The sequence below is a fragment of the Mustela nivalis genome (genome assembly GCF_964662115.1).
Source record: "Mustela nivalis genome assembly, chromosome: 3".
NCBI classification, from domain to species: Eukaryota; Metazoa; Chordata; class Mammalia; order Carnivora; family Mustelidae; genus Mustela; species Mustela nivalis.
The window spans coordinates 103,428,075-103,452,725 of record NC_139022.1 but is presented as its reverse complement, the minus strand read 5'-3'; the positions used below and the strand labels follow the sequence as shown (position 1 = coordinate 103,452,725).

Here is a 24,651-nt window from a genome sequence, read left to right as displayed (position 1 = left end):
TTTTGACTTTTGGGATTCCATTTATTGTATATTTGCTTTCTATTTTATTAATTTCTGCTCTTAACTTTATTTCCTTCCTCATATTTTCTTTGTATTCATTTATTGAGATTAAAGTTTTTTTCAGATTAAAGTTTTTTTTTTCAGTGTTCCAAGATTCATTGTTGATGCATCACACCCAGTGCTCCACTCAATCTGTGCCCTCTTTAATACCCACCACCAGGCTCACCCATGCCCCTAAACCCTCTCCCCTCCAAAACCCTCAGTTTGTTTCTCATAGTCCACAGTCTCTTATGCTTCATCTCCCCACCAATTTACCCCACTTCACTTTCCTTCTCCTAATGTCCTCCATGTTATTCCTTATGCTCCACAAGTAAGTGAAACCATATGATAATTGACTTTCTCTGCTTGACTTATTTCACCCAGCATAATCTCTTCCAGTCCCGTCCATGTTGATACAAAAGTTCAGTATTCATCCTTTCTGATGGCTGTGTAATATTCCACTATATATATGGACCATATCTTCTTTATCCATTCATCTATTGAAGGGCATGTTGGCCCTTTCCACAGTTTAGTGATTGTGGCCATTGCTGCTATGAACATTGGGGTACATATGGCCCTTCTTTTCACTACATCTGTATCTTTGGCGTAAATACCCAGTAGTGCCATTGCATGGTCATAGGGTAGCTCTATTTTTAACTTCTTGAGGAATCACCACACTGTTTTCCAAAGTGGCTACACCAACTTGCATTCCCACCAATAGTGTAAGAAGGTTCCCCTTTCTCCACATCCTCTCCAACTCTTATTGTTTCCTGTCTTGTTAATTTTGGCCATTCTAACTAGTGTAAGATGGTATCTCAATGTGGTTTTGATTTGAATCTACCTGATGACTAATGATGATGAACATTTTTTCATGTGTATGTTAGGCATTTGTATGTCTTCTTTGGAGACAAGTGTCTGTTCATGTCTTCTGCCCATTTTTTGACATGATTATCTGTTTTGTGTGTGTTGAGTTTGAGAGTTCTTTATAGATCTTGGATATCAGCCCTTTGGTTGTAGTGTCATTTGTGAGTATCTTCTCCCATTCCATGGGTTGCCTCTCTGTTTTGTTGACTGTTTCCTTTGCTGTGCAGAAGCTTTTGATCTTGATGAAATCCCAAAAGGTCATTTTTGCTTTTGTTTCCTTTTCCTTTGGAGACATGGCTTGAAAGAAGTTGCTATGGCTGATGTTGAAGAAGTTACTGCCTATGTTCTCCTCTAGGATTTCGATAGATTCCTACCCAACATTGAAGTGTTTTATCCATTTCAAGTTTATCCTTGTGTATGGTGTAAGAAAATGGTCGTGTTTCATTCTTCTATACATAGCTGTCCAGTTTTCCCAGCACCATTTATTGAATAGACTGCCTTTATTCCACTGGATATTTTTTCCTGCCCATAGAGTTGTAGGTCCATATCTGGACTCTCTACTCTGTTCCACTGGTCTATGTGTCTGTTTTTGTGTGAGTACCATGCTGTCTTTGTAATTAAAGCTTTGTATTAAAGCTTGAAATAAGGCAATGTGATGGCCGACCTTTGTTTTTCTTTTTCAACACTTCCTTCGTGATTCAGGGTCTTTCCTGCTCGTGGTTTCTTACCTTTTCTCTCTTTATTGAATAAATAGAATATTTAAAAACAAATAAATAAAAAGCTCTAAATTTCCACTAAACTTGGTTTTAGCTGCTTCACACAAATCTCACTTTAACTGAAGCACAACATTCATAAAAGTTCATGTAACGTAAGTGTACAGCTTATGAATAATCCAAAGCCAACCCAATCATGTAACCACCACAGAGGTAAGGAAGTAGAGAAATACCAGCAACCCACCCCACCCCATCCATCTATCATCATTCTCTTCTGATTTAACCATTATCATGAGTTCCAACACCATAAAAATTAAATCATATAGTATCATTATGTTTTTGTGTCTGGTTAATTTCATTCAGTATTATATATGTCTCCTTTCTCCCACAGCAAAAATCCCAGTTTTCATTTATATCAACCTAATTACTCATTTGTTACCTTATACTAAAACAACAGACTCAGAAAACAATCCCAGCACTACACCAACAATATGATTATAGTATCAATTTAGTATTTTTGTCATTATTTTCATTTGTAGGGTGTATCCCACTAGGTATGAACAAATTATTGTGTATTAAAGTATCTTGGAATAGTTCATCTCTGTGTAGTTAAGCTGCCAAGTACATACAGAGTTAGGTTCATTTATTTTAAGTTGCTTTCAAATTGAGGCCTGAAACTAATACTACACTGTATTTTAGCTAACTGGAATTTAAATAAAAATTTGTAAAAAATAGGGGTTACTGGGGCACCTGGGTGGCTCAGTGGGTGAAGCCTCTGCCTTTGGCTCAGGTCATGATCCCAGGGTCCTGGGATGGAGCCCCACATTGGGCCTTCTGCTCGGCAGGGAGCCTGCTTCCCCCTCTCTCTCTGCCTGCCTCTCTGCCTACTTGTGATCTCTCTCTGTCAAATAAAGAAATAAAATCTTTTAAAAAATAGGACTTGCTTTTTAAAATTTAATTTTTTTATAGTTTGTAAAATATTACAATGGTTCTGAACTAAATTTATAAAAGAAAGTATATTTAGAAAAGTCTCGTATTTGCTATGCTTGTTCCTCTACTTTAGTCCTTCTTTCCTCTTATAAGTAATCAAATTTTTATCCTTTTACTATTTCTTTTTGTATGTATATATATGTGTGCATGTGTATATATATATATATGTGTGTGTGTATATATATATATATATATGCAAATATATATGTGTGTCAGTCTTCAGCTTCTTCAGGTAAATTATAAACTACAAAACATATTCTTCTCCGCTTTGGTTTTTCACTTTAGAATATAAACCTGTGATCATTCCATAGTAGTGTATAGAGATACTCTTTGTCTTTTAACCAACTGAGCCACCTGAGCGCCCCATTTACTCTTTGTCTCTTAATGATGTCTTCTGATTAACAGGAACTCCTAATTTTTTTTTAAAGATTTTATTTATTTATTTGACAGACAGAGATGCAAACAGGCAGAGAGGCAGACAGAGAGAGAGAGAGGAGGAAGCAGGCTCCCCGCTGAGCAGAGAGACCGATGTGGGGCTCGATCCCAGGATGCTGGGATCATGACCCGAGCTGAAGGCAGACCCTTAACCCACTGAGCCACCCAGGCGCCCCAGGAACTCCTAATTTTAATGAGATCCGATTTTTTGTATTTTCTTTTTACTTAGTACTCTTTCCTTCCTTTTAATGAAACGTAGCCTACTTCAAGGTAATGACAACATGCTTCTATATTATCTCCTAGAACATTGCTGTCTAATGGAACTTTCTATATGTTGGAAATTTTCTATATCTTCATATATAGGGCATATGGCTACTGAGCACTTGAAATGTGGCTAGTGAAACTGCGGGACTGAATATTTAATGTTACTAAATTTAATTCAAGCTTATGTTTAAATAGCCGTATCTTCTTAGTGGTTGCCATAGTTCCAGCAGCTTTCTTATTTTAACATACACTTAAGAATCTTAATCCATCTGAAATTGTATTTTTGAGTATTGTGTGTTGTCAGAGCTGAGATTGTTTCCATGTGTAAATCCAGTTGGATTGTCTGCATATACCGCACCATTTAATAAAAAAAGACCACCCTTTCTTACTGTTCTGCAGTGCTATCTTTGTCATTAACCAAGTGACTGTATATTTCTGCCAGTTTCTAGACTTTGATTCTGTTTCATTGGTCTAGTCCTCTATTCTTGTCCCAATACTGTCCTATATTAATATGTATTAATATATTATTGTGTAAGTTCTCCTGCTTTGTTCTTCTGCCTCCACATTAATTTAGCTCTTTTTGGTCCTTTGCATTTCTATAGAAATTATAGAATCAACTTGTCAATTCCTACAAAAAAACTCTGCTCTTCTTTCAATTGGAATTACACTGAATGGGCAGAAAATATGAGGCATATTGACTTTTTGACAAAATTTTAATTGGATTTTTATTTGCTGTGTAAAAAAATATGGGATTTATTAACATAATAATAATATATCCATAAATAGCTGGTCTGCTAACATTATATGTCCTTTTACTTATTTTATTTTTTCCTCTCAGTGTTTATGTGTGATTAATGTGTGTGGAGGGATATTTTGTGCAAGTTCATTAGATATTTGGTATTTTGAGGCTATTGTAAATGGCATTTAAAAATTTCATTTTATAATTGTTTTTGTTACCGGTATATAGATATAAACCTAACTTTTATATTAAGTTTGTATCATGTCCTTGCTAAATTTTGAAATCTCACATTTTATGTTATTTTATATTTTCTAAACACACTGTTATGCCATTTCCAATATTCTTAGCTTTATTTATTTATTTTTTAAATTTATAATCATATAGTTTCTGTATATGGTTTTGTGGCATTGCTGAAGTGATGATAGCCTTGTTTTATTTCTGATCTCAGAGTGAAAGTTTCTTGTATTTAATATGAGATAGACTTTTTCCCCAGAGGTCCTTTGTCAAGTTAAGGAAGCTTCCTTCCTTTTCTAATTTACTAAGAGATCTTTAAAAAATTATGAAAGGATATTAAATTTATCATATATTTCCCTGCTTATTGAAGTGATTGTATGATTTTATTCTTTTATTCAAATCATTAATCACATTGGTTGATTTATTAATAAACAAATATTGCTTTCTTGGAATAAACCTTGGTTGGTTTTAATGTATTACCCTTCTTTATATGACTGAATTTAGTTTCCCAACATTTTGTTTGGAATTTTAAAAAGATCTGTGTGTCTATGATAGAAAATCTGTGTCTATGATAGAAATTAGCCTGTAATTTTCCACTCTTGTAAGGTGGAAAGAGTTTGTTATCAAAGCTATCCTGGCCTCACCTAATAAGTTAAGAAGTTTTACTTCCTTTTCAATTCTTTGGAAAGTTTGTGTAAATCAGTGTTTTCTTCTCCCAGAAATATGTGGAGAATTCAGAAGTAAGCTTTCTTGGATTAAAATTCTTTTCATGAAAATGTTTTCAATTATAAATTCAGTATCTGCAATAGGTATAGAGCTATATAAATTTTATATTTCTAGTTCTGTCAGTTTGGCAAGTTGTTTTTTTTTCAACAATAACATTAAGCCTATATATTACATTATAAAATTTAGGCTTAATGTTATTGTATTTCTCATTATTTTAGTGTAGTAGGAACCATAATGGTGTTTCTTTTTCTTTTTATTTTTTTAAAAGATTTTATTTGTCAGAGAGAGAGAGAGCACAAGAAGGGGGAGCAACAGGCAGAGGGAGAAGCAGGCTCCCTGCTAAGCAAGGAGCCTGATACAGGACTTGATCCTAGGAACCTGGGATCATGTCCTAGTTCAAGACAGATGCTTAACCGAGGCATCCCAATGGTGGTTTTTTTTTTTTTTTTTTACATTCTTCATATTTGTATTTTTGCTTTCTTTTTTTTAGAATAAGTTATGCCAAAGATTTATTGACTTCAATAGCCTTTTTAATGATCTTCTTTTGATGGCCAGAAAATAAAAGACCTATATTTATTTATTTAGAGAAGGAGAGAGAGAGAGAGAGAGAGAGAGAGCAAGTAAGCAGGGGCTGAGAGAGCGTGAAAGAGAATATATATATATAAAGATTTATTTATTTATTTATATTTTTAGAATGAGAGAGTGAGAGCATGCATGTGCACATGCACTCAACTTGGTGGAGGGGCAGAGGTAGAGAGAATCCCAAGTAGACTCCCAGCTTAGGCAGGGCTCGATTTCACCACCCTGAGATCATGAACCTGAGATGAAATCAAGAGTCAACTGCTTAATCAACTGCCCCACACTAGTACTGCAGACATATCACCCTTAAATGAGCAATAGCAATACTGACAACTGACTCTTCGAGAAAAAAAAAAAATGGAAGCCAGAAAGCAATGAAATGACATATTTAAAGGACTTAAAGCAGACAACTGCAAGCCTAGAATTTTATGCCCAGCAAAAATATCCTTCAGAAAGGAAAATAAATAAAAATATTTTCAATCAAAACTGAGGAAATATATCCTAAGCAAATTTTTGCTGAGGTAAACAGTGATTTCTTTAGGTATATGGAAAATATTTTCAGATAGAAGCTTAAAAAATATGGAAAAGAAGGAAGGATAAGGAAGGAGGGAGGAAGGAGGAAAGGAGGAAGAGGAGAAAGAATGAAGTAGTGGAGGTAAATAGTCACTGAATAAAACAACAATAATACATAGTAGGATTTAAAATATAAAAAGAGGGGCACCCGAGTGGCTCAGTTGGTTAAGTGGCTGCCTTCAGCTCGGGTCATGGTTCCAGGGTCCTGGGATCGAGCCCCACATCGGGCTCCCTGCTCAAAAGAGAGCCTGCTTCTCTCTCTCCCCCTCTCCCTGACGCTCTGCTTACTTGTGCTCTCTCTCTAGCTCTGTCAGATAAACAACCAAACAAATATATATATATATATATTAAAAAATAAATAAAATAAAATATAAAAAGAACTGAAATATATGAGAATGATAATGTTCTCATATTTGAAGAAAGGTAAATAGAATTAATGAGTTTAATAGAATTAAAATTTAATACAATTAAAAGATTCTAAGGCCATTGTGTCATTCTAGAAGTGGTAAAAGTAAAAATTTACATTAGACTTTAATAAGTCAAGGATGCATGTAGGGTAATCCATTTAAAATATTAAAAGAATATGTGGGGGTGTCTGGGTGGCTCAGTCAGTTAAGTATCTTTCTTAGGCTCAGGTCATAATGGAGCCCCAGGTCAGGCTCTCTGCTCAGCGGGGAGCCTGCTTGGTCCTCTCCTTCTGCCCCACCCCTCCTGCTCATGCTTGTGTGTGAGGGCATGCAACACATACTCTCTTTCTCTCTCAAATGAATAAATAAAAAATATTTTTAAAAAACAGTATGAGACTGGATGCCTGGGTAGCTCAGTCAGGCCACTGCCTTCAACTCACGTCATGATCCCAGGGTCCTGGGATCGAGTTCCGCATCCAGCTCCTTGCTCATCAGGGAGCCTGCCTTTCTCTCTGCCTCTGCCTGCCACTCTGCCAGCTTGTGTGCATGCACTCTTTCTCTGTCTCTGACAAATAAACAAATAAATAAAATCTTTTAAAAAAGAGTATGAGACAAATAAGTTATTAATGGGGAGACAATAGGATAAAAATATACTAAATTAATTTATATAAAGGCAGGAAAGGGGGGAAGACAAATTAGAACAGCTAGAATAAAAAAATAAGTAGTAAGATGATAGTTTTCAATTGAAGTGCATCAGTAGTTACATTAAATGTTAACAGGCTAAACATTCCAATTGATGAAGGTAGACTGGTTAGAAATTAAACAACCATATGTCGCTTATTGGAGACATACCTTTATTAGAAGGATAAAGAAGTTGAAAGTAAAAGGATGGAAAGAGATTATTTCATGCAAACACTTATCAAAAGGAAACTATATACAGTATTTGCTATACAAACATGACATAGTACACCTTAAGGCAGGAAACTTAATAGTTATAAATTAACTATTACATATGATAAGATGGTCAGGAAGATAAAATAATTGTAAATTGCATCCTACACATTTTAATAATAATTATTAGGTTATCTTACTTTAGGACACCTGAGCAACTTGAGTGTTTACACTCAAAGGGAAAAATGCTGGGTTTCCCCCCTAAAATCTCTTTTGTAGTTTATAAGCCTTTTGAAGCTCTATAGTGATCTTTGCCCATTTCTTCCTAGTTGTAAAATGAGAGTTTAGAACTGTCTCTGTTTCTTTTAATTATCTATTCCACTGTATAGTTCCTATCACTCCAAAAACATCTGTTCATGCTCTCAGCTTCTAATATTGGCTAATTCTTTCTGTTGATGATTGTGATTAAGAATATTGTCTTAACTTCTCTGCTGGATCTGCTTCTGTAATTGTTGTAGGTCATGAATTATTCTCTGAGACATAATTCTCTTTGGTTCCTATTTCTAGCCAGAGTTGGGACTATTTTCGAAAATATTAAAAATAGTCCATTAGGTCCAATAATTAATGGCAAGTTGTCTCTAGTCCCCAATTCGGTACCCAGAAATAACATAGACACTGAGGAAGTTAATAAGAGAGCTTGTTTTTCATTCCTGTTCTTTTGATTTGGAAAATGTCATGTAATAGGAAAAAAAAAGATTTTATATTTGTCTTCTTCTCTGAAAAAGAAGGACATATTCTCCATCTCCTTCAAAGTTTTTACAGGATACCTTCCTAAGCTTAACAACAGCCTGAGCAAGGTAGTTCATTATTAAGGTGTTTGAGAAAAAACGCATCTCCCAAGCACCCATTCTCCACCACCAAAGATTAGAGTATTGGGAAGATTATAGCTGTGCTGTCTGCATTCTGGTGTGTGGTGAATCACACCTGGTGACCTCTGATGCTTCTCAACTTTTGTTGAACTAAAAATCAGATTGGCCTGAGTTATAATGATGCTCCTTGGAGAGCAAAGGACTTTGGTTCTTACGTATTGTGCTTCGTCATCTGTGACCCTTGGGTTCACAGTTTGTTCATACTGATTTTTGCCACCGAACAAGAAGATTTACTCTCTGGGGACACCTGGGTGGCTCAGTCATTAAGCATATGCCTTTGGCTCAGGTCATAATCCCAGGGTCCTGGGATCGAGCCCCGTATTGGGCTCCCTGCTCAGTGGGGAGCCTGCTTCTCCCTCTCCCACTCCCTCTGCTTGTGTTCCCTTTCTCACTGTGTCTCTATCAAATGAATAAATAAAATCTTTAAAAAAAAAAAAAAAAGAAGACTTACTCTCTGGGTAGTGAGGAGTTGAAAGTAGTTCCTGTTCATATTTGCAGTTACGATATTCTGTATTCAACCTATTTAAATGAGCAGAGGGATAAGCTGTGAAAACTTATCTGTATTTTAGGCATATTTCAGCTGCCATCTGCCTCATTCACTTTTGCCTCTCCTCTGAAGTACAATGTCCATTTTCATTCTATAAATCATTTACAAATTAATTTTATCTATATAAACTATTTTATCTACTTATCTATTGTTCTCATGCAATGTTCTGCCGAAGGTTGTATCCTAGAGTGGTTTGATTAAACTTATGTTGAGCTTTTTTCTCTTTTTTGTCTATACGATGGCTGCATAGTCTCCTATTCAAAAGCTTACTTAGGGGCTTTTAGAAATCCAAGAAGAGGAGAAACTCAAATCAATTTTTGTGCTTGAAGATTTCATTTGCGGGTTATAACATCAATAGAGTTTGTTTTACATCTAAAATAATACACAAATGTTGCACTAAATCCCAAGAATCCCCCAAGGTATTAAGTAACCTAAATTTAGATTCATAACTCTATGCAGTTAAAGGAGTGGAATAACTTCCTTTCTCCCCCATCATTTCTTTTTTTTTTTTTTTTAAGATTTTAATTATTGGACAGAGACACAGGGAGAAAGGGAACACAGACTGGGGGAGTGAGAGAGGGAGAAGCAGGCTTCCCGCTGAGCAGGGAGAACAATGTGGGGCTCCAGGATGCTTGAATCATGACCTGAGCCAAAGGCAGACGCTTAACAACTGAGCCACCCAGGCATCCCTCCCATTGTCGTTTTTTTCTTTAATTTATTTTTTTTTAATTTCTTTTCGGTGTTCCAGAATTCTTCAGCTCGGGTCATGATCTCAGGGTCCTGGGATTGAGCCCTGCACTGGGCTCTCCACTCAGCAGGGAGCCTGCTTCCCCCTCTCTCTCTGTCTGCCTCTTGCCTACTTGTGATCTCTCTCTCTTTCAAATAAATAAATAATATCTTTAAAAATATATAGAAACTTTGCAACTGTGGAAGACCATTTAGTTCTTCCTATGCTATTGCTTATGTTATTATTTCTGTATTAAATGCCGAACAGTATTAGCCCCACAAGACAAAATTACAATTTCTTTTTTTTAAAAGATTTTATTTATTGAGTTGACAGACAGAGATCACAAATAGGCAGAGAGGCAGGCAAAGAGAGAGAGAGGAGGAAGCAGGCTCCCTGCTGAGCAGAAAACCAGATGTGGGGCTCTATCCCAGGACCCTGGGATCATGACCTGAGTCAAAAGCAGAGGCTTTAACCCACTGAGTCACCCAGGTGCCCCCAAAATTATAATTTCTGATTAAGCAGTCAAAAGGCCATTTGTTCCTTTAGAGTTGATTTTCCTTATAGTATCTTTTCATTTTGACCCAAAAGAACTTCATTTAGAATTTTTTTGTAATGCATGTGTGCTGCAACAATTTCTCTTCCTTTTCCTCTATGTGAAAATGTATTTATTTCTCAAGTATTTTGGATGATATAGAATTCTGGGTTGATAGAGTCTGTTCTTACAGCATTTCAGAGATTTTATTCCACTATCTTCCCGCCTCTATGATTTCTGATGAGAAGTCTATAGATATTTGAGTCATTGTTCCCTTTTTGTAATATTGTTGTTTTTGTTTCTCCCTCTGGGGGGTGAGGGCACTAATTTCAAGGTGGCTTTTTTTTTTTTATACTTATCTTTGTTTCAGAAGTTTGACTGTGATATGTTCATTTGTGCTTTTCTTCATATTCACCCTGTTTGGAATTGACAGAGTTTATTGAATCTACAAATTTATGTTTTTCACCAAATTTGGAAAATTTTTAATTTTAATTTCTTCAAATATTGTTTGGTTCTCTTCTCTCTCTCCACTCTGGATTCCAATTATTTACATATGATACATCTTGATATTGGTTTTATCATAGTAGGGTTAAGGTTTGGTCTTTAATAATATTCATTCCTTATATTCCTTTCTTGTCCAATAGGTGTCTGAGACTTTGTTTATTTTATTTCATTTCTTTTTCTCTCTCAATTCATATTTGATCATTTGTATTGCTCTGTTTTCAGGTTCACTGCATTTTGCCTTTGTTATTTCCATTCTTCTACTAAGCTCACCCAGTGAATTTTTATTTCAGATATTCTGCTTTTTAGTACTAAATTTCCATTTGGCTCTTTTTTATATTTTCTATTTCTCTGTTAAGATTTACTTTCTTTCCATTCATACTAGCACATTTTCCTTTATTTTATTAAATATAGTAGCTACTTTTAAGTCATTGTCTGCATTATCTCAGGTTTGATGATGAACTTCTAAACGGTCTTTACCCTTGAGAATACATCACATTTTCCTGGTTCCTTATATGCTAAGAAATTTTGAATTGTGTCCTGGATATTACATATATTTTGTGGAGACTGCATTCTATTTTATTCCTTTGAAGGATGTTAATATTTTCTAGTAGAGGAAGAACTTGATTGAATTAGAAATATAAATTCTCTCTTGTTTGTGATGGGCAATAGTTCAAATTTTAGTTTAGTTCTTTTAGCTTTAGCATTGTTTTCTATATGTATGGTTTGGGCTCTCTAAAGACATGGGAAGAATTCAGGTACAGACTTTAAAGATCCCTTTTTTGGTTCTCTCTAGCTCAAGTCTCCTCCCCTACTCCCCTCCCTGCTTGCTTGTTGCCACTGGCTCCTTCCTCTTGTTCCTTATGCAAGAGAAACTGAGGGCTATCTGTGCTTTAGTTTCCTCAAGCTTTGCCACAATCATGACTGTCTTCATTCCAAAGCAATGGAAACTCCATGCTAATCCCTTTTTCCAAATTTTGACTCCATCCCACTTCCCCTCAAATCTCCCTGCTTTTGCTTATTTTCAGGAGCTCTCAAAGAGTTGCTTTATAAATTTGTCCAGAGGCTACATTTGTTTTCTGTGAAAGGCCTGTTGTGACCTTACTTAGATATACTGGATTCAGCTTCAGATCTTATGTTTTTAAGTTTTTGTTAAATGTCATATTTGTCCAATAATTAAATATCATAATTTCTTTATTTTTGGCTAAAGCATTTGGAGAGTGAGATATCAAGAAATATATGTTCTTAAAGGAATAAACTTTAACCCTGTTGGATATAGGGTAAAGATGATATAAAACACTATGATAAAACCAGTCCATTTAAGTAAAATAAATTCAAAGAAGTAAGCAGACTTTTTCAGTGAACATTTAGGATTCATGCAAGTCATATGAAATACATTATAATGTGAGATCTTTTTATTAAGGAAAACAAAATACTGCTGTGAATGTGATTCTGTGTTTTTTTACTACATCATGAACTCAGAATTTTGGAGACAAATCTGAAGTCAATGAATTGGCTTGTTTACTATTGATTGAGAGTATAAATTGGCACAAAAAATGTAGGGCAGCATTTTGGCCTAATTAAAAATTAAATGTGCATACTTTTAACTAAGTACCTTTCAGAATAAACACACAGGCATATGCATGCACATACTTTCAGAAATGTACCTAAATATTCAATCATGGAATAAAAATAAATTATGAAATATCCATACATAACTGAATATCCATCCTTAGCTATTAGTAGGAATGAAACAGAATTTTAGGCACTGACATGGAAGGATGTCCATCATATATCTTTTGTTTGGTTTTTGTTTTCTTTTAAAGATTTTATTTATTTGAGAGAGAGGGAGAGAAAGCAGGAGTGGGGGAGGGGCAGAGGGAGTAGCAGGCTCCCCGCTGAGCAGAGAAACTGAGTGGGGCTCCATCTCTGATCTGTCTGGACCCTGGGATCATGACCTGAGCCGAAGGCAGACACTTAACTGACTGAGCCACTCAGGCATCCCTGTCCATCATATATGTTAAGCAAAACTAAAAAACCTAAGTTTCATGATAGTGTATAGCATATGGTTACATTTTGTAACCATATATATATGTATATATATACATATATATGTACATATTTATATGTGTATAAATAAAAAGTCTGTAGGGATGTACAATTATCTGTTAAAGGTGTAGTCTATAGGAGAATGGGATTTGAAAGGACTTTCACTTTTTAATTTTTTTTACAATTCTGGGTGAATTGAATTTTTTTTTTTGAATTGAATTTTGTATAAGAACCTCTTATTGAACCTAAATCAAGTAAATACAAGACCAATAAAAAATAAAAATAAATTACATAGTATAACTAAAGTTATGTCCTTTAAAAACCTTAAATATATGGATATGTTGTATTTACTTGTTCAGAAAGCACATGTGTATAATAGAGGCTCTTTTTTACAGCAATAAAAGCTATATTTTGGTGGCTAGTGGTCCCCAGATATTTTTTCCTCTATTAGTTGCTTCTAAGAATATCCAGAACACAAGTACACTTTGCTTTGGGTAGGTCTTCTGTACAATTTTGTAAGTATTTCAGAAAGGGAGCTATATATAAGAAATAAGGAGTATTGCTATGGCAGAAAAAGAGAGTCAGGCCAGTACAGGAAGCAACTATCAAAGGATAGGGGATAACTCTGCCCCTTTACCACAGTGTCCACATTCATTCAGAAGATATTTATTGGGGGTATAGCTCAGGGGTAGAGCATTTGACTGCAGAAGATATTTATTCAATTGTAATTTTATTTTTAAAAAAGATTTTATTTATTTATTCAGCAGAGAGAGAGAAAGAGAAAGCACAAGCAGGGACAGAGGAGAGGGAGAAGCAGGCTCCCCACTGAGCAGAAAGCCCCAAATTTGGGGCTCAATCCAAGAACCCTAGGATCATGACCTGAGCCGAAGGCGGATGCTTAGCTAAGCTTGACTGAACCACCCAGGCGCTCCTATAATTTTAAATCTTCAGCCCAGACCCTTCTGCTGAGTTCCAAACTCTATCTGATTGCCTAACATCTCTGCTTGGCTTTTTTCAGGCAGTTCACACGGGTCTAAAATAGAATCCTTGATTTCCAGACCTGCTCAAACCATCTCTTCCCATAGTCCTTAGAAACTGGTTCCGTTGTCCACCCAGTTCCTCATGGCGGAAGTTGGGGGGTCATTCTTGACAGCTACCTCTCTAAAGGGTATCTTGTCATTGCTCTTTAATTAATCAGTCCTATAAATTCCACCTCTGAAACTTAGTTGACAGGTGTCCATCTTCGACCAACAACTGCTACCTTGGTCCACATCACCATCTTATCTCCCCTGAATGGATGCAATAGCCTTGTGACTAGTTTTCCTGCACCTTATCTCATTCTCCATATAGCAATTATGGTAATATATACATATATATAATGTATATACAATGTATATACATATACAATGAATCATCTCATGTACTGCTTAAAACCTACAATGGCTTTTTACCTTGGAATAAATGGAATAAAATCCAAACTCTTTATGGTAATGTACAAGACTGTAAGATCCCTCCCCTGGTTGTTTCCCATCCATCTTAGGCCCATTGCTCCCTATGCTTTAGCCACACTATCTGTCTTTCTAATCTTCAAGTCTGGCTGACTTTTTCTACTTTAGTACCTTCACACTTGATGTTCTCCCAGCAGGGAATGCTCTCCTCACTAGTCTTTGCTTGGCTAGCCTCTTCTTATCCTTCAGGTCACAATTTTTAAACGTCACCTCCTCCTGAAGGCCTTTGCTGATAGCTATTTCTAAATATATTTCCTTCAGGGATCCTTTATCATAATTTCTTGGTTGTTTCTGACATTTTTACATTTTGCCTACTTATTTGTTCACTTGTTTATCATCTACCTCCCTTACTGCACTACTCCATGATCAATATCATGTCTGTTTCTTTTGCCGTTGTTCCTCCAGTAGCCAGCGGATTGTCTGATAGGTAATGGTTTTTCATTCAATATTTGTAGCATGAATGAGTAAACTCTGTGTCTTAAGCATGTTGAACAGGGAAAATATCTACATGTATTACCTCAATTTGACATATAAATTAAAACTGTACATAAGAAGTACCAAGAAAGTGTTATAGTTATAACACTTTAGTTATAGATATATATCTATAACTAAATACAGATTTAATTATATATATATAGTTAACTATATATAGTTATATAGTTATTTAGTTCAGTCCTTGCCACAAACTTAATGTTCAATAAATGTCAAATGAATGAAAAGTTCCCCAGCATCTGAGGGTGGACATGATTTGTGTGTGTGTGTATATCTAAACAAGTATTTAATGCATATATTCCAAACATCGGGAGAATAAACTATTGTTTAAAATGATGTTTGTTCTATGTAAGAAAATAAAGAATATCACCTGTGTGTGCTCATAGAATAAAAGCATTCCTATTCTACTTTAACAGTTCATTCCAATTCATTATTCTATCAGATATCAAGTAAGTTCTTTTCTTTAAATAATCTCTACCCTCAATGTGGGACTCAAACTCACAACCCCAGGATCAAGAGTCACGTCCTTTGTGGACTGAGCCCGTTGGACACCCCAAGTAAGTTCTTCGATGGAAGATCTGCATTGGAGAGACAGCTGGGACATGTTTTATTTTAATAAAAATATAGTGAGATTGTTTTGTTCAGACTTATCTCTGCCATTAAGATTCTTATACCCTAGGGGAACCTGGGTGGCTCAGTGGGTTAAGCCGCTGCCTTTGGCTCAGGTCATGATCTCAGGGTCCTGGGATCGAGTCCCGCATCAGGCTCTCTACTCAGCAGGGAGCCTGCTTCCCTCTCTCTCTCTCTCTCTCTGCCTGCCTCTCTGCCTACTCGTGATCTCTGTCTGTCAAATAAATAAATAAAATCTTTAAAAAAAATAAAAGCCTCTGCCTTCCGATCAGGTCATGGTCTCAGGGTCCTGGGATCAAGCCCTGTTTCTGGCTCTCTGCTCAGCAGGGAGCCTGCTTCCCTCCCTCTGCCTGCCTCTCTGCCTACTTGTGATCTCTCTCTGTCAAATAAACAAATAAATAAATTTTAAAAATATTTTTTAAAAAAGATTCTTAAACCCTATCTTAAGGCCATTTTTTTCTCTAAAAATTCTGAGATTTAAAAATTAAAATAAACATAAGGTAAAATTAAATGGAACTGAAATGCACATATTTCTCAAGGGTATGTTCCAAAATAACTCTGTATGGTGAATATTATATCTAAATAATAGTAAGCTTGATGGGCGCCTGGGTGGCTCAGTGGGTTAAGCCGCTGCCTTCGGCTCAGGTCATGATCTCAGGGTCCCAGGATCGAGTCCCACATCGGGCTCTCTGCTCAGCAGGGAGCCTGCTTCCTCCTCTCTCTCTCTGCCTGTCTCTCTGCCTACTTGTGATCTCTCTCTGTCAAATAAATAAATAAAAATCTTTAAATAAATAAATAAATAATAGTAAGCTTGAAAATCACATAAATTTTTCAAGTATAATGTTCCTACTTGTATTGGTACCACCTTGAGAAATTGTCATGGATGCTAAAAATTGAGAGCCACTAAACTTACCTAAATCAAGGAAGAAAAGAAATGTCTCCATCTAGACATTCAAAGTTTTCTGCCTTTAAGATTAGTGATGAGTGAGGGTTTGTTGGAGAATAATGAAATGTCTGCTTGCCTACAGGATTTATGCCATATACTTAATGTTGACTCAATAATCTTCATGCATATTAAAATATTTCTTTAATGAGATTGGCACATACTAGATTATGAATCCTTGATGAATTTGAATTTAAATCTAGCTTCATTAGACCAACATACAAGAGTTTTTGAAAAAGTTATATGGAAATAAATGTGATTTCCTACTTCCTGTATTTCCAAGTTAGCACTTCTTGTTTAACACCACTGAATCCCTTCTTTTTTTTTCAAAATATATTGGCCCTGGGGGAAGTAAGATTAGGGAATAATTAATGATAATTTTGTGTTTGTCTGCAACCTACAATTGCCAGGTTCTCAGAATTATAAACTGCGTTTTCAACCAGAGATGCAATATTCATTCTTGTACCCAGGAAATCATAGCCCGACTTTATCGAGGTGATTGCTACTTTCTTAACACATCAATATTGACCTGTGGAAAAAATGACTTTTTGTAATTTGAAAATCCTCTTTATTCCTCAACTCTTTGTAGCTTAAGGAGCACTAAATCCACATATTCTAAGAGACAGAGCTGTCCAGTATATACTATGTATACATTGATTTATGAACCCATGAATGTTTCATATAGAGTTGAGATTTTAAATGAGCTTATAATAATTGGATCACAGGAATACTAGTCTTGCTTAAGGGTACTATAGACAACTAATCATGGGAGGTTATGATGAAATTTTAATTGTAAAGGATATTGAAAATCCTAGGGTGACAACTCTGTTATAATAGATGTAACATTGAATTGGAAAGAGAGAAAGTGCAATTTTTACCCATGTCTTCTTGAAATAAACTCCGTATTTCTAGTAAATTATTGAGCTATTCTCTGCCTCAATTTTATATCTTTGTTAAAGTTACCACTCCATTGTCTTTGGTTCACTGGATTTATTGGAGAATTCTCCAATAGATTTAGATTTAAAAAAAAAAAAGTCACAGGTTAAAGTGTTGATTGATTGGGGAATTTTATGTATATTTTTTCCTGTTCATTGCTGAAAACCTGAAGTTGGCATCAGCCAATTATAGATGCCTCAACTTAAATGATTTTAAGATCTTTTGAGACCATTAATTCAGAGATGCTGTATAAATAGAACCAGTACTAGATTTTCTTCCACTCTACCTTATTCTGTCAGTTAGGTAGAATAAGCATTTTTTTTGCTTGTAATATAAAAAAAGAGAGAGAATGCAGAAGGTTGGATCCCCCCCCCTTTTTTTACTCCCTTCTTCTCAGGTTATTTGGATAATTTCATGAGACTTCTATCCCCATGCTACCCCTTCTTATTTCTGGCTAATAATCACTGAGAACTTATATACTGAAATTTTTACATGCTTTATCTCAATAAACATTTATAGTAAGTACTATGTGTTTCTTATTTTACTAAGCTGAGTATTAGGGAAATTAAACAACTTTTTTAAGGACACGTAATTAGTAAACAGTAGAGCTAGATCTTGAATCATAGAATTTGATTTTACTTTAAGCAGGAGTACTAGAAGAGGGCCCTACCTAGATGCATGATTTTAGCATTCAGTGTGATTTAAAACCTTGAAGGAGCTGTTGGAGGGGGGTCTATAATTGCTAGTGGAATTTATAATTTTTATAATTTATAATTTTATAATTGCTAGTGGAATCTTAGATCTTACTATCTTAAAGATGCTTTGTTAGAAATTCTGAGGTTACTACAAATTTAAGAATCTATATGTCTTTCCTGAATCACTTTTAAAAAAAGAGCTTTTTTTTTAAAGTTATTTATTTATTTATTTATTTATTTATTTGTGAGAGAGAGAGATAGCAAAAGATAGCACAAGGGAGGCTTCCCAATGAGCAGGGAGCCTAACTTGGTGCTAGATCCCAGGACCTTGGGATCATGACTTGAGCCAAACACAGATCCTTTGGGCACCACCCAGGTGCCCCAAAAAGACCTTTGATGAAGAAAGTTTTTTAGATAACCTTAATGATCTCATCAAAATACCTTAAAAGATCTTTTAATATTCATTGAAAACACACTACATATTAACTTAGCTAATTTAAAGGATTTATATTTTACCCAACTTACAATGTATTGTATACATAACCGCTGAAGGAATTATGTAACAACATCTATCTCAAGGAATACATGAGTGGGATTTATATCAGAAAAGTCAGAATCATTTGTAAAACTTCATTTGTAAATTTAAGCAAAATATCATGGGTGGGAAGATGATAAAGAAAAGCTTGGGGTAGGAAATAAAAATTTATTTTGTATCATAATTTTATCAAGTCTAATCATTAAAAAAATCAGAAGATCCAATCAAAGTCTCAAAAAGAAAAAGAAATTTGTAATTAGGGAAACAATTGAATAGAATCCCATTTGAAATACTTGGAAATTAATAGCTCTCGAGTCCAAATAATACAATTTTTAAAACAATTTTATTGATTTATTTGACAGAGAAAGGGAAAGAGACAGACAGCAAAAGCAGGAGAAGCAGGCTTCCCTCTGAGCAGGGAGCCCAATGTGGGACTTGATCCCAGAACCCTGGGATCATGACCCAAGTTGAAGGCAGACACTTAACTGACTGATCTACTTGGGTGTCCCAAATAATACAATTCTTAATCAGGAGTACATGTGTAATGGTCAGATATTATAGCAGAATCTCAAGAAACAGAGGCATGGAAAAAAATTTCCTGGAGATTCTGATCCAGTATTTATATCAATACCAACCTCACTGTGCTCTTGTGAGGATTAAATGAGATAATACGTATAGAAATAATAACTGTTAAGTGCTAAGGCATCAGGGTGAAAGAGGGATCCCCAAAGCCAACAATTACCTCATACTTTGAATATATGAACAGATACTTCTGAGAAATATCTGAGAGGTACAATTTTGTTTGGTTTTTTTTCTAAGCAGCAAGCAAATTATGGCCTTCACTTAGAATGAGCCCAAGTCATATCTTGGAAAACAGTTTAAATTCAAAGAACCACAATAATATGTATGGTGGGGTTTTTTGTTTTTTGTTTTTTTTTTTTTTTGAGAAAGAAAAAAAAAAACACATCCAAATCAATGAATGTTTTGGCTAAAATGCACTTGGGAACAAAGATGTTCGTTAGTGCCAGATTCCTGTCTTAGTTCATTCTGTGGCTAAAATCCCAAGAATTACAAGGAGAAACAGGGCCAGACAAGGATTTCTATTAAAATAAGAGGCCTCAAGTGATGAATGGAAACTTGGAACAAGTTTTAATGGCAATGCTAGAAGCCAGAAATTAGTTTAAATACAAACTTGGTAATTTCTGGCAGGTATTGAATCTCAAATGGAATATTGGTGCTATTTTCAGTGAGTTACAAACATGGCTAACCTAGGCAGTTGTTTTCATTCCAGAGAACTCAGTTTGTTCCTGGATTGGCTTGGACACTTGATGCTTCCTTGTCCTGAGTCGTTGATAAAATGTTAAATAGGCTAAGACCAGTCAGTTGGATTGCTGTATTCACCCAATGAGATTTAACTTTCTAAAGCATTCCATTAATAAACACTCTTTGGCAGTGTTTTTCACACAGTTAAGCAATCACCTAATTATACTGTTTTGCAGCTTTTCTTTCTTCATTTTGTCTGCAAGGTTATATTGGGAGATTTGGTTTAACTGTCTCTGTGAACTTCAGAGAAGTTGTGCCTGTAGAATTTCCCTTATCAAAGACTCTGGTAACTGAAAATCTAGAATGCCAATGTGAAATATTTTTTTAAGTCTATGCAGTTGGCTTGATGTTACCAGTTTGGTTTAGTAGTCCCTAGCATGAATGCCGTCATTTCTAATGCTCATAAACAATCACTTTATTAATATCAGAGTTTTGAAGGAATTTATATCAAATTCAAAGGCACTCTTTAAAAAAAAATAGGAAATTTAGTTCCCTGGTCACATCTGTAAATTCTTCCATTACCCTGGAAGATCATATATCTTGTTAAAGACACTTGACTTACTTCTGGCACCGATCTTGAGGTTTAAGTTCTGCTTAAACATTTCCTTTGATGGAAAACAAAGAATCTGGGCAATACATTTTCTAAATATCTTTCTACCTTTAACATTCTATAATTTTTGTTAGGCTATCTCCATTGAGAATACTGATAGAGAAGCAGAGCCAGAAACTAAATGAACAGTTTGGTTTTATGTGTTAATGTTGCACTGTCTGCCCCAATCCTTTAACCTAGTCTCTCCTTTTACTGTTACTCATCCAAAGATAGTCTGAGTCCCTTTGTTTATTCTAAGCAATTTTTATATGCCTCAGTTCAGAATCAATAGTATATTAGTTTCTCAGAACTAAAAATGTAGAGGTTTCTCCCTGAAAGCTAATGCCTTCTGGAGGGAAGGGAATGTGAAAAAAATTTAGCTGTCATGTTACATGAAAAATCTTTTTTATGTCCCCATCCATTGGGTGGTGTATCTATAGAGAATGCTGTATCCATATAGGGAAGTATTTGACTTCTGGAGATGCATAAAGACAGAAGTCCTGGTCCTTTATAACAAAGTGAAAATTTTTAACAACTTTGGGGCTGCACTAATGAAGATCCTTCCTGATTTGGCAGATATTCTCATCATGGTCCACCCAAAAAGCCCGATCAAACTAATGGAGTATGTCCCCTTGCCCCACAGCCAAAAAACTCCAGATGGTTTGGTTCTGATCATCTCAAAGTGAGATTATTTGTAATGATGCAATAACAAAGGAAAAATTTATGTGAATTGGGAGAGTTCACTGAGTGCTGGTATTTTTCTTATAGCCTTAATTCAGTTGTGTTGTGATTGGTTTTGCTCTTGTGTCCAGTGACTTCATGATAGACTCATTTTACAAATATAATGAAGGGATATAATTGAGGAATACTATCTCAAAATTATTGTCTACCATGGGGATAAACAAAACTGTGTCTACCGTGACACAAAACCTTGCCTATCATGGAACTTCTCTTAACCTGTCACTTTTTTTTGTTAGTTACAAGCAGCAAGTACTTGTACTTTATGATTATAATATAAAGTAGAACGATGATCACTTAATACTTTTGGGCAGAGTCTTTTTAGAGTTCAGCAACTTTATTAGTGGGATTCAGTTCTCCAGGGGTATATACAAATATGAAATACAAAGTATATCAAATTTTAAAGGAAAAAAATTCACAGTAAATTCATTTCAGACTCTTTTTTTTTTTTTAAAGATTTATTTATTTATTTATTTGACAGAGAGAGATCACAAGTAGACAGAGAGGCAGGCAGAGAGAGAGGGAGGGAAGCAGGCTCCCTGCTGAGCAGAGAGCCCGATGCGGGCCTCGATCCCAGGACCCGGAGATCACGACCTGAGCTGAAGGCAGGGGCTTAACCCACTGAGCCACCCAGGCGCCCTCATTTCAGACTCTTGAGCCCCTTCTCCATTAGACATAGTCTGTCCATATACAACGAAGAGGACAAGCCCAAACTGTAGCAGCTCTTGAATTTGCCAAAAAGGATCTGAAGAAAATGACACAATTATCATTTATTGAAAGTTTATACGGTTTCCCACACTGTGAAGTATACACAGAAGTGGGGTGCCTGGGTGGCTCAGTGGGTTAAGTCTCTGCCTTTGGCTCAGGTCATGATCTCAGGGTCCAGGGATAGAGCCCCACATCAGGCTCTCTGCTCAGCAGGGAGCCTGCTTCCTCCTCTCTCTCTGCCTGCCCCTGTGCCTGCTTGTGATCTCTCTCTCTCTGTCAAATAAATAAATGAAATCTTAAAAAAAAAAAAAAGAATACACAGAAAAAGACTTCTTTTGCAGGTTGCTTATAATTCAAGTGAAGAGATACTATTAAAGCATTCGGATGAATGAAGAATGACACATGTCAGCATTCAGAAATATGTGGTAGACTGCGGAAGAGGGGGGAAAAGGCCATTATGAGACTAGACGTTTCTTGGATTAGATGAGTTTTAAGATGGATTTTGGAATGTATGTAAGACTTGGGGAGAGCAAAAAGAAGAAGCTGTTTCTATTTCAGAGAATTGCAGAAGTTATATATTTAGTTCTGTTCAAAAAACATTAATTAAGTGCCTAGCATTGTGCTGTGTGCTGGAGATTACAGCATGTTTGGGAACTCTGCTGTGCTCTGTTGCTCAAGTATTTTCACGTATCCTAAAAAGTTGAGTCTCTGGAGACACGTGGGTGGCTCAGTTGTTAAGTATCTGACTTCGGCTCATGTCATGACCTCAGGTCCTGGGAACGAACCGCCACATGAAGCCCTGTATCAAGCCCCACATTGGGCTCTGCACTTAGGGGGGTCTGTTTACCCCCCTCCCTCTGCCTCTCATCCCCGCTTGCGCATGCTGTGTCTCAAATTAATACATGAAATCTTAAAAAAAAAGGGTGAATCTCTTGTGAGGAAGCAAATCCCTTGAAGGAATTCTCATGACAGAAGTCCCTTTTCCTTAGTGATACAAAAAGGGACTGGTTTTCGTTTTCAAAATATAGGCTAAGCTCTAGAAGTAATTGGGAAAGCTTAACTTTGGTGCACACTCAGCTTCCCATCATCACTGACTTCCGCCATGCTATATAGATACTGTCAAGTATTATGTGATAATAAATTGTTGCATTTTAATAATAATAATAGTTATAACATACTTGTCAGTCACTATGTAAATTGCTTTAAATACAACATCTTGTATAATCATAACTACCCTTACTTAATATTGTCTGTCTTCCCTGATTAAAATGAGTAAACTGAAGCTTACATTTCAGTGCATGTCCAAGGCCATATGGTTAGTCACTGGCAAGTGGATGACCAACTCCAAAGTCTGTGTTCCTAAACACTGTGCTACTCTGCTTTTTAATAGGGGTTCTTGAAGGTCCAAGGGAAGGAGTACAAAGTAAGGGAAGCAGTGGTCAAGGCATTAACATTCATATTGTCGACAGGACACTTGCCAGCAATCTGAGCAATCTCATTCCACCAACTAGGAAGGTTGGCAAGAGGCTTAGTACAGTAGAGTGTGGAACAAAATCATTGTAGTGCCAAATATAGTACAATCTCTCTAGGACAATGTCTTTGAAAAGATGACTGATTTGTGTTGGCTTTCTGTTTGCCTTCTCAATCACTGAGGGTGTAAATACTAGTTGAAACTTATGATCCTGACACATCAAAACGGATAACCTGGCAGGTGTCCTTCCTGAAAGATGACAAAATTGCTAAAAGACAAGCCTTGTTTTTTCTCTAGAGATGTGACACTTGGGGGCTTCCATTAAAGACTTTACAAAGCCTCTGTCACTTTAAGTGTCACTCTTCCTTAAGTGCCTATGATCTTTTCAGGGGCACAGATCCATGCATGGTCAATACCCAGTGGCCAGGTTTCTGAGCTGTGGGCAGAGGTGGCAGTGACTGTCAGGCCCTGGGAGGAGATGAAAAAAGAAAAGGTCACTCTTCCTGACAACTTATAACTTGATTCCACTTATAAGCCATTTATTTTCAGAAATAAGTAATGGGTGAAGACACAGGCCAGGCCTACAATTCATGCACTTGAGAGTTTAAGGCTTTCTGAGATCAAATTACCACAGCAAACAGAGACAGAGTTATTGTAGGGACATTTGGGGAGGAAGCAGACAGAGAAGGAGAAGCCAGAGACCTAAGAAAAGAGACAGGAATAGTATGTGATGGAAATTGCTTCCCACTCTGCACCCTTGAAGGAATGAAGAGGACAAATAAGAAGCAGCAGTGATAGGAGGAGTCTGGGAGCATCTCTGGAATCAAATTGGTTGGGTTGTGGAGTGTTGTCAGCAAGTGCACTTAGTGGGTGGGAAGGAAGGGAGGTCCTAGTTCAGGTCTTTGAAATCTGGGTGTTAGGATCATTGCCTTGGCCCCTTCAGCCATCCCCTCAAGGAGGGAAGAATGCCAAATGTCAGCTCTCATTCTGGCGTTATTCCAGCCCATAGCTAGAAAATGACCCACAGAGGGAGATGGAGGAGTGAGAGGATGCTGGGAGATGAGAAAGGGACAGGACTTTTTGGTGAGTGCTTTTTGCACGTGGGGCAATGGATTTTAAATTCCTGTGGAAGAGAGGAGATGGCCTGGGAAGAGTGGGTGTCTGGAACAGAGAAGAAGAGGCAGTGACACAGCACAGAGACACTTCCTCTGATCCTTTAGCCTTCTCATTCACTGAAGAGAAACTGGTTGTCTCTGTAGCAATACAAGGTTGAGTCTTAGGAGAAAGGAGGGCCAGAGGTGGAAAGGAACCTCATATTTATGGGAGGGGAGCTGCAGCCATCGA

The 24,651-nt window shown here is 36.3% G+C and overlaps 1 protein-coding gene across 1 annotated transcript in view; it reads left to right on the top strand.

The window, feature by feature from the left end:
• LOC309860940 (protocadherin alpha-13-like) overlaps positions 1-24,651 on the top strand; it is a 113,527-nt gene that overhangs the window by 39,873 nt on the left and 49,003 nt on the right. The gene's annotated exons all lie outside the window — the stretch shown is intronic.